Consider the following 16,260-nt stretch of genomic DNA (forward strand, 5'->3'; position numbering starts at 1 on the left):
TGCTGAGACATTTGTAGGATTGACCATGCATGCAATATCTGCATTAAGGTTTCTAAATACTAGTATCCATTTAAAGAACTAAGAGTCCCTAGTAAAATGGGAGATTTTAAGGCTACTGTAGGGAAAAAATAAACACAAACTGGGCCTGGTGTCTTGTAGTGGAAATGAAGGTGATGCTCAGATGATTAGATACTGATTAAACAAAAAGACATCCAAGTCAATTTGAAGGGGCTCTCAAGAGCCTAAACTGTAGCAATCTGAGAAGAAAAAAAAGGTTCATAACTCATTAAATTAGGATAAAACCCCTCAAATATAATAACAACAATATATGAATAAATATATTTACTTATGATATGGGAGGGTAAGGCCTTTCTTGTAGTAGAAAGCAAAACAATAAATATAGATAAGATAATGGAATTAAAAGTTCATTGCTGAGGGGCATCTAGGTTTTTTTTCCAGGATCTGGCAATTAGAAATAATGCTGCTATGAACATAGTTGAACAAATGCTTTTGTAGTATGATTGGGCATCTCTTGGGTATATTCCCAAGAATGGTATTGCTGGGTCCTGAGGTAGGTTGACTCCCAGTTTCCTGAGAAACCGCCACACTGATTTCCAAAGTGATTGCACAAGTTTGCATTCCACCAGCAATGGATGAGTGTTCTCCTTACTCCACATCCTCTCCAGCACAGGCCATTATTTGTGTTTTTGATTTTAGCTATTCTGACAGGTGTTAAGATGGTATCTCAAAGTTGTTTTGATCTGCATTTCCCTGATCGCTAAGGAGGTTGAACATGACCTTAAGTGTCTTTTGGCTATTCGAACTTCGTCTGCTGAGAATTCTCTTTTCAGTTCAGTACCCCATTTTTAATTGGGATGCCCCTCAATGGAAGAATGGATAAAGAAAGTGTGGAATATATACACATTAGAGTACTACTCAGCGGTAAAAATAATGACATTTTGAATTTTGCATGCAAACGGATGGAAATAGAAAACACTATCCTGAGTGAGATAACCCAGACCCAAAAAGATGAATATGAGTCTTTGTCCGGCGATGGATGGAGATAGAGACAAAGTCCCTCATCAGAGCAACAGACTGAGCCCCCAAGGTCCATTTGAAGAGCAGAAGGAGGTAGAGGATGAGAAAGGAAGTCTGGACCACGAGGGGTTGGTCCACCCACTGAGACAGTGTGCCTGTTCTAATGGGAGCTCACCAAATCCAGCTGGACCAGGTCTGAATGGGCATGTGATCAAACCGGACTCTCTGAATGTGGCTGACAATAGGGGCTGACTGAGAAGCCATTGATAAAGGCACTGGGACTTGTTTCTACTGCATGTACTCGCTTTTGGGACCCTAGTCTATTTGGATGCAAAGCTTCCTAGGCCTGGATATATGTGTGTGGGTGGGGGGGCTTGGACTTCCCACAGGGCAGGGTTCCCTGTCCTCTCTTAAGGAGGGAGGGGGAGGGAGGAGGGTGAGTGGGGGAGTGTGAGGGGAATGGAGGAGGGGAGGAAGTGTACATTTTTGAATGGATAAATAAAAATTTCATTACTGTAAACTTTCCTCAGGCATGGTCATCATGTGCTGCTGAACTCGTGAGGAAAAGAGAAAGGAGAAAGTAACAAAATACCAACATGGCCTCCAGTATATTTATGTCACTAAGACACTCCTTACTTCAAGGGGAAGCAACAGTGGAGGCACAGGAAGACATGACTTTAACCAAGTTATGGAAGTGACTATTACCAACAATGACAGCCAGCAACCTCATGTGCCCCCTGATGTGGTGCACTAAGGGGACACAGCATTACTTTTCTGTGATTCCTGAGAAAAATCATACAGTCCAAATCTAACCAGAAGGAAACAGCAGACAACAAACCAAAATTGAGGGACATTCTGTGAAATAACCAGTCTGTACTCTCCAAACACATCAATGCTTCAAAACAGCAAACTAAACTGAGATATTGTCCCAGATTAAAGGAGACTGACGTCACAGCCAATTGCACTGCCTGATCCTCGATTTTCTCTTATGCTTTAAAGGTTTTATTAGAAAAAACTGGCAAAACCTGTTTTGTTTTGTTTTAACTTTTACAAAAATATTTTTGTTTCATGGTTCTGGAAACTGGAGAGCTATTGTAGATACATTTGAGCTAAGAACTGTCCTCTTGGTTCACATATAGCAGTCTACTTGGCTTTTCATATGGAAGAAGACCCCAGGGGAATTATTGGGTCTGCTTTATAAGAACACCAATACAATTCATGACAATTCTATCGCTATGACCTAAGCACCTATCAAACATGTCACTCCCGATACCACCATACCATCAATTTCGGGGTTAAGAAGTAAATTTCTTCAACTAAGGTATATTCTCTGACATCCTAGGATTTCGAGCAAGTCTATGCCAGGGTTTAATCTACAAAATCTTAACAAAGTTTCCAGATTGCTTTCTTTAGAAAAATTAGCACCAATATTAGAGTTCTGATTTTGATCAACATCCTGTACTTCTGTGTGAAAATTCCTTTTGCTTCTAGGATGTGTGTGTGTGTGTGTGTGTGTGTGTGTGTGTGTGTGTGTGATATGTTATGTATGTATGTGTGTGTATGTATGTATGTATGTATGTATCTGGGAGTCCAAAGAACAGTGTGTCCACAATTTGTTCTAATACAAGTTTGAGAAAGTAATATGCATATATAAGTGTTATTTATCTGTCCGGGGTGGATAAGATATAAAGAAAATATGCCAAAATCTTAACTCCCTAGAAACAAATTGGGTGGTATTCAGAAATTATTGGAATTATTCTTTTTGTGTGTGTGGATGTGATGTGCTGATAATGTAACCCAGAACTTCACACATGCTAGTTATTCCCCTATTGATGATGATGATAGTGATTAAGGAAGTCTGCATTCATGTCAAATACAAAAATTAAAGAAATTATAAAAGCTTACAAATGACCATTCAATGCCCCAAAGGTAAGGTGTAAAGAGCAAAGAGTAAAGACCTTTGGGTTCATGTTCAGAAAATATTCTAGCTTGATAAATAACTGTCTAAGAAGCAAGAGTACAGGAATTTCCAGGTACATGTTGGCATTAAGAAAATAGTAACTGCCAATTGGATATCTTTCAAGTCAAAACTGGACAATGGACCCACTACCAATGCTCTTTAAAATCTCAATCAGTGTGGCAGATGCCAGCTACTGTGTTGAACTCTCTCCAGACCCACCCCATATAAGACAGAAAGCTTACGAACCAGACAACTGCCTTCAGGTAGAGAGATTTGCAGGGGATGTATATGATGTAGCAAATGATGAAAGGATGGATTCATGAAGAACAGGTAGATGTATGAGAATGAAGATGTGAAGGGCTATTAAATATCCATGCAAAAGAACCTATGCAGATTAATGGTAAGTAGTAAATTAATATGCTTTAAAATTCTAAAGCATTCAACACAGAATCACCCTATAAAGTGCAGTTGATTAGATATATACGAAAATGAGGACATCTAACCTGAAGTGTGCTGTCTAATAAATTTGTCACTAAGTTCATGTGGTTATTAAAGATTTAAAATCTAGCAAGTTTCAAATGACTTATGCTGTAAAGGTTAAACACACTAGAATGCAAAGACATAATAATAAGAGTATACAATATTTTACTAATTATGTCTTAAATACATGCCAAATAGTTTAGATATGTTGGGTTAAATAAAAATACATCATTCGAACTAATTCAATCTGTTTATTTTATGGCTTTGAAGCTTAAATTATTTCTATTGGACAGCACTCTGGTTTCACATTTTGTTCCAACCTTCCTCACTAAAGCCCTTGTCCATCGTATTGAAAAGCTCCCCCTCCTTGGCACTCCTTAACTCCCTTGATTTCTTTTCCTTCAAGGCACTTGTCATCTCAGACACTATCCATTTTACTTCTGCTTTTGTATATCATTGTCTGTCTCTCTTATTGAACTATTTTTATATGTTATCTTTCTGCTTTGTCCATGCTTGTCTCTCTGACATGTCATTCATTTGTATCTTTATTTTCACAGTGGCTACTAAAAAGCTCATGGTCCGTCCATCCATCCATCCACCCATCCATCCATCCATCCATCCATCCATCCATCCATCTATCCACATCTTTTGTAATGCCTGTATATACTAGACACATAAAAATCTTTTGCTGAATCTATTTTTTTTCTAGATAACTTTTGGCCAGTTTAAATGGATTACATTAGCTGGGGCTCCCCTTTCATATCACATGCTCCTTCTTTGTTGTTCTCATGGAAGCAAAGAGGCAGCCTAAAGCCAGTCCCACTGTGGACAGGAGGGAGGAAACGGGAACACAGTGTTTTGGAGGTCAGTCATCCAAAGTTTTGGAGGAGTCCAGTAAATAATGACATTAAGTACTTAATGAATGTATTTGCCCAGATATCTACCTTCCTCTTGCAGAAACATGAAAATGAAGCCCTGGAGAATGGCTTAATGGGTACTTGATGAACAGGCATGTTTTTAAGCCTTGTGGAGGTAGACAGATTCCCCCACCCCAACATCAACTCTCTTCGTCTATCGCTTACCATCTTACTCTTTGAGATAGAGTTTCTCACTGAACATGAAATTCAAGGTGGCATGTGAAAGAGGAAGAGAGCTGATGTTGACCCCAGGCCTCCACACACAAGCACAAGTATCTGTATGTACCCACATACATAAAGATAATCATTGGCTGGCCCAACTGCTGGTCAAATCACATCCTCTAAATAGGGGGATTCAACATAACAAGAAAAATCACCCCCCAGATTCTCCCTCACTCTAGTGATAGACTGGTGGAGCTCAAAGAGAGCAGGGCTACAAAATGAGACGGCGAAGCTGGACTCAGCTCACAGGCTACTTCCTCACCAAGCCCAGAGTTTCCTGACTCTACCCTCCACCCAGTCCACAGCAGTGGGGGTGCCTAGACTGAAGTAGGGAGGAGCAATCCCAGAGCTAATGCCAGTGTACAGAAAAAAATGGGCATATTTGTAAGCACCTCATGAACTATAGGTGGCCAACACAGCTACATGATTAAGAAAGTAAACAAACTAAGGCTGAGCACTCTGAGTGCAAACAGTTGAGAAACTAAAAGCTTCTTTTAGACAAGACAAACTGTTACTCATTACAAAAATAAGGGTGGGGTTGCTTGGGGTTGTTTTTTCTTTCTCTAATGAAAATTAGAAAACACGAAGTCAAACCTAAAACAGCCATCTGTTTAAAATGAAATAATTTCAAATAACAAGCCCCTAGAGACCACCCCCCATTATTCATAAAATCTGTTTTATTTGAAATTGGGCATCGGTACAAGACCAACAAAATCCAATATTTACTGTTAGCTGAAAACAACTCATGGGTGTTAGGGGAAGAGGTGAGGGATAAAAATTCCTTCCCGATAAGCTACTGTTTGGTCGCTAGAAAGAAAATGCTCGCAGTTCTGTATTCTGCGGACTGCAGGACCATTTGCAGTGGGGAGTCTAAAGGATTCTTCTCTTGGTGTTTAGGAACTATGGGGTATTTTGCAAGATGGGACTTCTCAGGCCTGAGCTACTTTGGTGACTTGCAACTTGCTGGATAGCCCTTGGGAGGTATGGAGTTTTCTTCAGCTATAATATCCTCACGTGCAAAATGAGAAGTCTTTAAGGGAATTTCCCGTTATCCTAGTCTTTGGCCATATACAAAGAACTGCCAATGCTTTGTCTTTAGCCAAACCCCTAAAACTGCTTTCCTTTATCTAACTGTCTCCATGCCCTCCTACCCAAACGAAAGTAAAACACCCCTACGCAGTCAAGTCTTTGGTCATCTAAAACAATTGATTATTATGTCACTTTCAAATATTTTAGGAACTTTCTATCTTAATGTGCTCCCCAATCATAGAATACCATGGCTAGAGGAGGACATGGGATTCCCTTAGTTCATTCCTATTCTGTACAAATGAGGAAACTGAGGCCTATCAAGGGTAAGTGACTGGCCTTAAGTGTCCTTAGTTGGCATGAGAGATGTCCCTGGAGCACAGGTGGGTGGGTGTTCTTCTCACTACAGCACTGGGGGCTTCTCCCAGTCTCATGAACATGGTCCCAAACCAGTGCATTTTTAGAAGGGCAATGGCCAACTGCCACGCTTTATGGTTTACAAATCACTACTGTTTTGTTCAGTTACATGATGCTGTCTCAAGTTGGTAGGTGAGATCTGTTTTCAAGTAACCGGCACGATTCCCCCTTCCAAATTAAAAATGAAAGTAAATCTGAGACACTCTGCACTGTAATCCAGTGCCAATACTCATATCTAATATGCTCTGTGCTTAACCATCCTTGATAAACCTAGCTGCTTTAAGAAATGATAGAATGGGCAAAGGTACATGCAATGGCGACTAGGAGGGGGGACAGGAAACTGGGGACCCCATGAGTTTAATCTTGTGATTTTATGAATCTGATTGGGCCCCAGAGCAGGCTCCTGGGAGACTACAATTAGATAATGGCCTCATATTGTATTATTAGTGGGAAGGAAGGGACCTCTGGGCTGCCCTGCTGCTCAAGGCACGATTCTCAATCCCAAGGGAACACCTAGAAAATATAGAGACAGCTTCTGGTGCTCCCTGGGGGTGTTGAGTTCCCAATGGGATTAGTGTAGCGACACTCCTTGATGCTGCCAAGAGCTCATTTTGAGGATTGTGAGAACAAATAACATAATCAAGCTCTTTATTCCATGGCTGGGGCATCTCTAGAAAGAACCAGATTGTTCACTTTAATTCCAATGTCAGCACAACTATTTTAACACCAAGTGGGTCAGATTTGACTCCAAATCCCTGAAATTAATTTTAGAGTGGCAGTGAAATAAAATAGCATACTTTGAGCTTTGTTGTAACATGTTCATGCAACACACAGCAAAGAAAATGTAGTAATTAGAGGTTAAATTAATCCTTGACAGACACGCAGCTCAGAAACACTGTGCTCTCCTCCCCAAACCTAGCATAATGCATGCCAGGCTTTCAGAATTAGCCTCACAAAGCATGTGATGTTGGCAATTACACCGAAACTCCTGTCCCATTTTGAATTCCAAGGTCGGTGCTGGAACTTCCATAGACAGATATTAATACCGAGGACTCACTGAGAATAAAACCCAAACAACATCCTGCAAATGCCAGCAAAGACTAACCAGCAAAGCTCTCCGCAGCACTGACTGCCCAACTTGAAAGCAGGGTGAGACATCATCCCTTTAGAGACTATTGCTGCCAAGCCCCAGACTGATTATTAATTTGCAGCCTTCACGCTCCAACTTGGTCCAGTTTTGCAGCTGTGACTCCAATAGGTCCCCATGATGTCCTGACCACAGCACACATAGATACAAGGGCAGATTATCTTACAGCATAATTCAAAATGCTCCTCCTCCAGGCCCTGCATCTCCTCTCACCACTTCGGATCTGCCTTGAAAAAACACCCATCTACTCAAACTTCCGAGCAAAAGGCATCTTCTGCACATACCTGAGAACTGGAGGGCAAGTATGTGGCTACTTTGAGCAGCCCTTCTCATCTTCCTGGAAAAGTTGGGCAGCTCTCTGGGCCTCCATCTTCTCTTCTGTAAAATCACTGGACTTCTCCTTCTAACAATAAGGTTACTCTTCAGCAAGTGAATCTTCAGAGCAGTTGGTGTTCCTTTGTTAACTGTGCATAGTGACAATGGTCAGCTTTCTAATTGGGGCCATGAAACAGGCAAGCAGACCCACGGTTCCAATCTCCTTTACAATCCTTTGGAACTGAGGTGCCAGTGTGCCAATGAAAGAAGTTAAGAGTTAATTTTTTCAGGCTGAAATTCTAGGGGAAAAATGTGGATGGGTAGCAATGTGGGGCTTGGTCCAATTGCACAGAACACTCTGGACACCCAGAAGCACTGCACTTTTTTGCTATGCCTTTAGTCCTTAAGGCCCTGCCCTCCCACCACCAGATAGAAAACACAATCCAGGGCCTGCAGACTCTCCTAACCTAGAGGCCATTCTATTTAGTAGCTTTGGCCCTTTAGCTTGACCTCTTCTAAAACCAGCAGAAAGGTAGCCCTATGGCCTAGTGTCAAGATACTCCTACAGGTACAAGAAAGGTAGAAAATACAATGGCTGGTTGGGCAGAGCACACAGAAGGGTACCCAGACAAAGGAACTACAGGTGAGTCTTAGACTTCACAATAAAAAAAGAATCATTGGCTAATTGAAGGTTAAAAGACAGAATCAGGTGATCATGGGTTAGAACTATCTCCAGGGCCTAGGCAAGGTCCTTGTTTTATGAACTAGATGCAGGAGGCAATAGGGATGTCTGGAGCTTGAAGTGATGAGAGGTCAAAACAGTCCATCTGGGCTAGGAAAGTTTCATGGATTTTGCAAAGAGCTTTTTGCCTTCTTTTGCCCAAGATCGTGTCCCTAGAAGCCTTTACTCTATGGAGTTCAGTGCCTTTGGCCGGGTTTCTTTCCCCAGGGGACTCTTAGATTGTAACATGTCCAATTGTTTGGAAATTAGGGAGGTCATATTTTAGGAGAAAACGTGAGGCTCCAAGGAAAAACCAAGGAAGGTCTGGGAAAGGAAGGACGGGAGAGAGAACAACTGGAGGGGAAAGAGCAGACAAGGAGAAGCTCAACTCAATGACAGCTTCAGCTCACATTGCATACATGCTCCAGGACTAGCAGCTCTGGACTGGTAATTAGGAGCAGGACCGCACAGGACGTCTATGAATATACTAGAATGTGCTAACCCTTTCTCACCTCATGCAGACCTCCTTGATTCACAGGCCCCAGCTCCAGGAGGCCTTTTCCTCTTCTTCTGCTACACTTATGTAGCAAGAACAATGGCACAGCACTAGCAACAAATAGTAAACACATACCACAACACTATACTTGTGAATTTTTGCTTCTCGAAGTCCTAAAGATGTTCACGGATTTGCTGTCTAAAAATTTTAAAATCATAATTTTAATTTTTATTTAATTTTTTAGGTTCCAACTAAGCTTTGCAATGCTCCTTTCTTGCCATTCAGTTGACTGATGCTGCCTAAGTTACCCCTCCATGGTGGTGGTGGTGTGAGAGGTGTAGGAATGGGTTCATTGTGCTGATCCATAGTAACAAGCTCCTGTTCTTCCATCATTTATCTCCCTCTCCGGTGACATCTGGGTCGGTCTATTCACACTCTCAGCATTCTCTATGCCCCAACAAACACTCAGTCGTTTTTGCTTGGATAAGGGGATTTTTTTTTAGTTACATCAATTATATGTGTATCAACATTTATGGCAGCAAGATAATTGCCAAAGAACTGAGAGGATAAAAGGTCTTTCTTCATAACGTCCACCCTTACCAGTTATAAAATCAATATTAACATCAAGCAGGACAGTGGCAGATTCTTCCACTGCTGCTGAATCCTTAAAGTAGGAAATGTGTTCTTTAGAACTAGAGGGTTAAGAAAAGGTTCAGCATCGAGTTCTGAATCCATATCCCAGTGGGTTATGTGTGTATGTGGATAGCAGGCCTTTTTGTCCTTGTAACCTTTGCTAAATAACTGCAAGGCAGCAAATCTGCTCTATATTTAATGAGTCCTCTGGAAATACGCCAGTCCAATTTCAAAGAGTTTAGATCCCGTTATCTGTAGACTAGCCCAGTGATTAGGAGGCCTGCCATCAATAGGCCCCCAGAGGGCTGGATTAGGGGTACTGAACAAGAGGCACTCTGGGCTGCCTCTCAGCTTCCTTGTCTATAACTCTAGGTTAGAAGTTCACACTTGCAAAGACACAAGAGGGGGACACGTCCCACTTTAATATTGTTTTGATTGGCCTTCTGCCACATTTAACTCCCCTCATTTTAATGTCCCCCCCATTTCTTTATCTATCATACTGTTTTCCCCAATGGCAAGGCTGAACTTGGTGCTTCATTTTCCCAGAAAATGACCATTTTTGTTCACAAATCCTAATACTTCAGAAACTCAGAGGGAATCAGATTCAGGGGCTAAAGGGAGAATGCAAGGAGGGAGGACAAGCTTACCCATGATCCCTCTGTTAATTAAAAGAAGTTTTTAGAAAGAAAAGAATGTTACCCAGTTTCTAGTCAAATTATCTAATCCACCATCTACTGTCTCAGGGAAAGAAAAACCAGAATCACTGAAATTGAAAAAGGTTACTACATATGCAAAGCCCCTTTAACAGTAGTCTTACTACTGCCAGGAGAACCACTTGGTTACGATCAATTTTTTTGTTCATTCCATAACCCCAAACAGTAATGGAGTTCCTAAGCATAATTCACTAACAGGTGCATTTTAAGCCTTTAACGAGGGGAAGAAAAGATTAAATTGCTGCTGGGTTTAAACATGCCTTTTCTTTACTGAAAAGGATTGCCAACAGCAAACCTCCTATCTTAATAGGCAACGAATGTGTAACCCCCCCTCCCTCGACTCCAGCAACAGGCTATTTCCTGGTTGAGTTTAAAAATTCAATGACGTTCCTGTTTCAACCCACACATCTGTGTCACTGTCAGCGTCAGTGGCAGGAAAACAGACAAAGTCACCCTTTGCTAATGATTTCCTAACATGGAATTTCCTTGTATCTTCTAAAGCCTTTCTTCCAACGCCAAACTGCCCCCCCCACACACACACATTGTACTGAAGAAAAAACTGAAAATGGTCCCTCGCCGGAAGAGAATGGTTTTAATGGAGATCTTGTAAGGAAGCCCTTCAACTCTTAAGATGTTTTTAAAGGGAGACTAGGGGCAGCACTGCTGGTGTTCCTAACAGCAGCAGGTAGAAAACAGATCCATTTCTTCCAGGCATCTGGAACTCGCAGCTCATTTCTTTCTTCCCTTTCTCTGATTCCCAAGTTCTACTATGAGCATCATTCTCATAAATACTAGAGGAAACAGGCACAAGCTGGACACAGGTAGAGCTAGAGAGCAGGACAAGCTTCAGAGCAGCAAAAACACTAGAGATCTGAGAAAGCACAAAACAATATAGAATCCCATCACTTTTCCCCTCTGGAGAACATCCTATTTAATATGCTACTGGTCATCAATGGAAAAGAGGGCTGTTACTTTAAGGGGGAAAAGCTGATTAGCTGCTCTAGCTGGCAGCAAACAGCTGGTCTGTCCGGCAGGTTCAAGGCCATTTCAGCTCCTCTCTTCTGGAGGTGCCATATGTTCCATCTCGCACATCAGCACCTTTATTTTCCAATGATCTTGCTCCAGAAGAAACGCACAAAAGGGAGAGAAAGTAGAACCAACAGTTCACCCTTTGATTACTTTCTTATGATTTTAGATGTAATTGGGATGTGTGTGTGGGGAGGTACCACTTCACCTACTACTCTATAGACCAAAAAAAAAAAAATGTTTAGACAACACACTTACTGCTATAGGGGTGGAGCGGGAGAATGATGTAGAAAGGAATGCGTCTGCAGGCACTTGTACTCACAAAGACTTCAACACCAGATTAAGGGGGTACCGGGAGGGGTGGAAGCAAGGAGGGGGTCGAGAGGAGTAGGATTATTCTAGAGACTACCAGTTTGAGTTAGGTCCCACCCCTTCTTATTTGTCACTTTTTGTTCTTATCAGTAACCTTATCTTCCCTGAGGAACTTCATTCTTTTGGAGAAGCCCTGAGGAGCAGGCTGACAGGATGTGAAAGGTTACTTGTAACATCAGGCTTAACCTCCCACACTGCAAGCCCGGTTTTATCCCAAATTTGGTGGGTGGGGGGAAGCAGGTGGAAGGAACACAGCCCATAAATCCTCAATCCAGCTAAAAACTTGATGCTGGTGCATTTTGGACTCCCCTTGTTGCCAGACCTTATGTTTGTATAGAGACAACAGGCCAATGCGTGCTCCCTGGCCGCTTCTGCGTTCACTTTCAGTTCCAGACTACCCTAGAGGTGGCCGCGGCTACTCATTTCTCATGCCTCAAACAAAGGGCACCCTCGGAGAGTTTCAATCCTGTGGAGTATGTGTGTGTGTGTGGGGGGGGGATACGATAGTGGGGAGCAGGAAGGAAGAGGAATATAACTAGATTACAAGGTGGTCAAAGTCTCAAACAATTACCAGTGTCTCTGCCGCCTACAGGCTCAGCAGCCACCCTAGGTTTTTGGCGGAGAGGGGCGCCCCAAAGTAAAGCGAAACCGAGGAAAGGGCGCCCCCTATGCCCAAGCCCCGTCATCACAGGGACCTGCAGCATTTGCCCACCCTGCTGAGCATTCACTGCCTCCTGCCTAGCTCCTGCCTGCTCCCAGTACAGCAGGCCAGACAGTCTTAGCTGCATGGATTTAGGGTGTCCTAGGCTGGCCGACCAAGTGCATAGAACACGTCAGGAACAAGAGCTTCCCGAAATTTCCCGAGCTCCTACAGAGGGTCCTCAAAATACAGACCCCCCCCCCCCCCATTGCCTACACTAGCCCTCCTGTCCCAAGCGGCTCGAAGCTACTTGGAGGGAGGCTGCCTCCCCCGCCCTCTGCCTCTGAGTCCCTTTCCCCTTCCCTCTCTCCAGCCTCCTGGGAAACAAAGGGGCTTTTTATAAAGCGGATTGTTGGCGGCGGCGGCGGCGGGGGTGGGAGGGAGGGGGGAATCTATAAAGACAAGAAGAGGTGGGAGGGAGGGAAGGAAAGAAGCTGCGCGGCCTCCAGGGGCCCAGGGCAGCGGTGGCAGCCGGGAAGCCCTGGTGGGTGCATGGTAGACCCCGCCCGGTCAGTGGGCACCAGAGCGAGAGCCTGCGCCTGCCAAGAAACTGGGCCGAGCCGCTGTGATGCTCCCATCCACCCACCGCAGGCAGGGAACAGGAGTAGCGGCCATGGCCCGGGGCCGATGGGGGGGGAGACATGATTCCCGCGGGGGTCTTCTCTGGAAGACCCCGGCCCTCTTCCTAGTAAACTCTTTGAAAATTGCTGAGGCTTGAGGAGACTTTGCGTCTTTGTTACAGCGCGACCTGCTCTCCTCGACTAGGCTCTCTCGCCCTCACAGACAATGTCCCAGAACCGGCCTTGGTCGGCTACCCGCAAAGGGAACATTTGGCTTGAGGACGGCACTCTAAGGGGTTCCTTCTGCTGCCAAATAACAAGGACAAGCTACCCCAGCAACTGGAATCCAATTTCCCCAGGTTCCCTAGACACTCCGTGCTCCTGTCCTTGCTCTCACACACCCACATTCGGGGTGCCCGACTCAGCCTCACCCAGCTGCAGGAGCCCAGCGGGGAGCGAATCCCCCAGATTGAGGCGCGTCTGTTTGCCCAGGTTCCGATGGCTTTAGGGCCGAGTTTTTCTGTGGGGTAATCCTATTAGTGTCCGCTCAGTCCGAATTTAATCACCGATCGGAATCAGACAGCACCGCTAGCTTTCCAGGCTTCGGACTCACTGCATCAGGACGGAACCTGGCCAAACCAAGTGGCCAAGAAAAGTATTTGGCGGCGCTCCGGGGGGCTTCCCACCCGCCTTAGGCAGAGCCTGGCGCCTGCCTCGGCCGCTGAGAGAATGCCCGGGAGCTTGGAGCGCCAATTCCTGCGCAGGGGCTCTAGGAACGCTGGGTGGGAATCAGTAGGGGCTGCCTCAGGCCCCCAGTTTTGCTCCAGGCTGCTTTCATGAGGAGGAGTTGGCAAATGGGGTGGGGGAAGCGCAGGGCAACGCGCACACCCCACACTCTGTTCGGCGGCAGCAAATTGATTTGGGGCGGGGGTATTCCTCGTCTAGTGCTCACTACTGGACTAGGGGGCTGGCATGGGAAGACAGAGTCTCTGATGGCACCTTGGGCAGTGAGCGAGCGGCCCAGGGGTGTGGGGATGGAGTGGGTGCTTCCTGCTAACCTAATGTAGCCCATGGAGCCCGCGCAGCTTGCACCCCTCGATACCTTTCCTCCTCCGAAAGCAGCTGCCTCCGCCCAGTTTTGGACTCCCCCTGGGACGCCTAAAAGAAGGCAGAGACCAAAGACCCTGGACGTTGAGACCTGCGCTCACCCCAGTTAGGCCAGTCTGAGAGGGGGGTGGCCAACCCCCAGCGCCAGGTGGGCCGTGTGCTCAGTGCAAACTTTGGGGTCTCCCATCTCACAGTATCCCGGAGCCCCGGATCCTCAAAGATGGAGACTATAAACGGGGCTATAAGTGCACCCTGGAGTCCCCCCACCCTAGTAGTCGGACCTCCCGCATCCGTCTTCACCCTTACCGTGTTGCGGAGCTCCAGCGACAGCCAGGGCAGAGCCAGAGGGGCGGGCGGCCGCCGGCACGGGCAGCCTACCCCTAGGCGCCCGCCGAACGGCCCAGCCGGATTGAAGATCACCCCCTGGCTAGCGGCCGGTGCCCCCGCGCCCGCCCGCCGCCCGCCGCTTCAGCTCGCGGCCAAGTTCATGCTGGCGGCGCTGCAGTGGCGGCCTCAATCTGCTCGCTCCATTCCCACCGCCCGGCTCCGCGCCGCGCGCCCGGAAGGTGGAGTTTCGGGGGTTTAAGTTACTGATAGGCATTTCTCACTGCTGTGTCACTCGGGGAGGAGGAGACACGCACGCCGCACACTCACACACCCTCACACTCACGGCGACGAGCAGCTCTGGTCTTAAAGGAGAAGCTGCGCTGCCCTGCCTGCGACCCCACTGGCCTCAAGCCTTAAAAAGCAGGGTTTCCAGATCAGGATGTAGACACAAGCAAACTAAGAGCCGGTCGCTCAAGGGACTTCCCAAATCCTCTAGACACTTTTTAATGGGCGAAGGAACAGCGGGCTGGATTCGCAGTGGCAACCTCATTTCTCCCTGGGGCAGCTAGGAGAGACGAGAGAAGTGGAAAGGGTGAGGGCACATTTACCTCGAAGGCTCCTTAGGAGGTGAAGGGTGGCCTATACAAACGAAGTCAAGTGGCTGCACTGTGCGCTGATTGGGAGAAGCAATGGGGGGGAGGTTAGAAAGCAAGCCCATCCAGTGGGATGGAGCCACTCCAGGGCCACAGGAGACGCTGGGCCTAGAGGAAAATTCACAGGCCTCAGGTTAACTTTTCCAGTTAGTTTCGGAAAAGAGCGAGCTAGTGGCTAGCGAGCATTAAGGAGGGACAGAAGAGTGAGAGTGAGCAGAAAAGCCAGCACTCAACCGTGATAAGGTGAGAGAATGTTCCAGACTTAGCCTGAGAGATTGAAGACAGAGGGTCAGAGACAGAAACCAAGAGAAAGCAGAAAGAGAGAGAGAGAGAGGGAGGGAGGGAGGGAGGGAGGGAGAGAGAGAGAGAGAGAGAGAGAGAGAGAGAGAGAGAGAGAGAGAGGATGATGGTGAAGTAAACATAGAGAGGGAGACCCCTGCTCAATCTCAACACAGCTTGACTCCGAAGCCAGTGCTGCCGCTTCTCCCTCCTCCTTCAGGTAAGGGCGCTCACCTGCAGTGGGTAGCAGCTGCACGGTGGCGGTGGCGCTGGTCTCACTCTGCAAGCAATGTGTCTGTAGGCTCATCAGCAACTCATACCTGGATAATCAAACAAACCAGCCAGGAGTGATTACAGTAGAGACCTAGGCTCTCAAGTGTCAGCCATTGACCTATATGCCTGTGCCCCACCCCACCCTCCGCGCGCGAGTGCGACCCGCCTTCTCTCTCCTTGATGTCCCCTTCCTCACTCCGCCTTCTCCCCCCTCCTGTCTGTCCTTAGCTCAGAGGCTGATTGTTGTTCTCGCTACCAGTAAGCTTAACCCGGAACTCAGGCACGCTGGCCATAGTCTCTCTATTGCTCTCTGTCTCTTTCTCTGGGCCCAGGGCAAGCAAAGACCATGCTCAAGCTTGACTGGACTAGCTGTTTATGGAGGAGTTGATCACAGGACCGACACCTGTGGCTTTTGCAGTAGCCTGAGTTGCTTGTAAACTGCCTAGTGGGCCAGTGCCCCCTCTACCCTGGCACCAAGGCTGGAGACTTCCATCTCTGCTCCCTTCTTCAGGGTACCCAACCCGGGCATGCGACTAACCTGAAAGATCCGTGGTGGCAGCGGCAGCAGCTGCTGCAGTAGCAGTGGCAGCAGGGGCTGAGCACCGCAGGGAAATGTCACAGTGACTCACTCCCACAGCTAGCGCTGGGCTCCTGCAGGTACCTCTAAGTAGTAGCAATGTGCTCTTGTCTGCTTGTCCTAGGGAGTCCCAGGTCATGGGGGGGGGTGTAGCCCACACAGTCCCCCCTTTCATTCCCCTCCCTAGCTCTAGGATATAGGACAGTGGGTGGGGGTCGACACGTCTAGAACCAACAACGAAAATCTCCTGGTGGGCGTCTTAGGTGCTACAAAGCTGAGTTCTCCCGCTCTCAGCTTTTTT

General features: G+C 46.5%; 1 protein-coding gene across 2 annotated transcripts in view; it reads right to left on the reverse strand.

Annotated features, from left to right (window-relative positions):
- Positions 1-14,392, reverse strand: part of Mamld1 (mastermind like domain containing 1) — a 121,919-nt gene extending 107,527 nt beyond the window's left edge. The window contains exon 1 of one of the 2 annotated variants that reach the window (XM_085684948.2): positions 14,157-14,390. The gene's annotated coding sequence lies outside the window, so the exon portion shown is untranslated. Of the gene's footprint in view, positions 1-14,156 lie in introns of both variants that reach the window. The other variant, XM_048457601.3, reaches the window with a different exon arrangement.
- Positions 14,393-16,260: the final 1,868 nt, after the last annotated feature.

This window comes from Myodes glareolus, chromosome X (assembly GCF_982192425.1).
Source record: "Myodes glareolus chromosome X, mMyoGla1.1, whole genome shotgun sequence".
Taxonomy (NCBI): Eukaryota; Metazoa; Chordata; class Mammalia; order Rodentia; family Cricetidae; genus Myodes; species Myodes glareolus.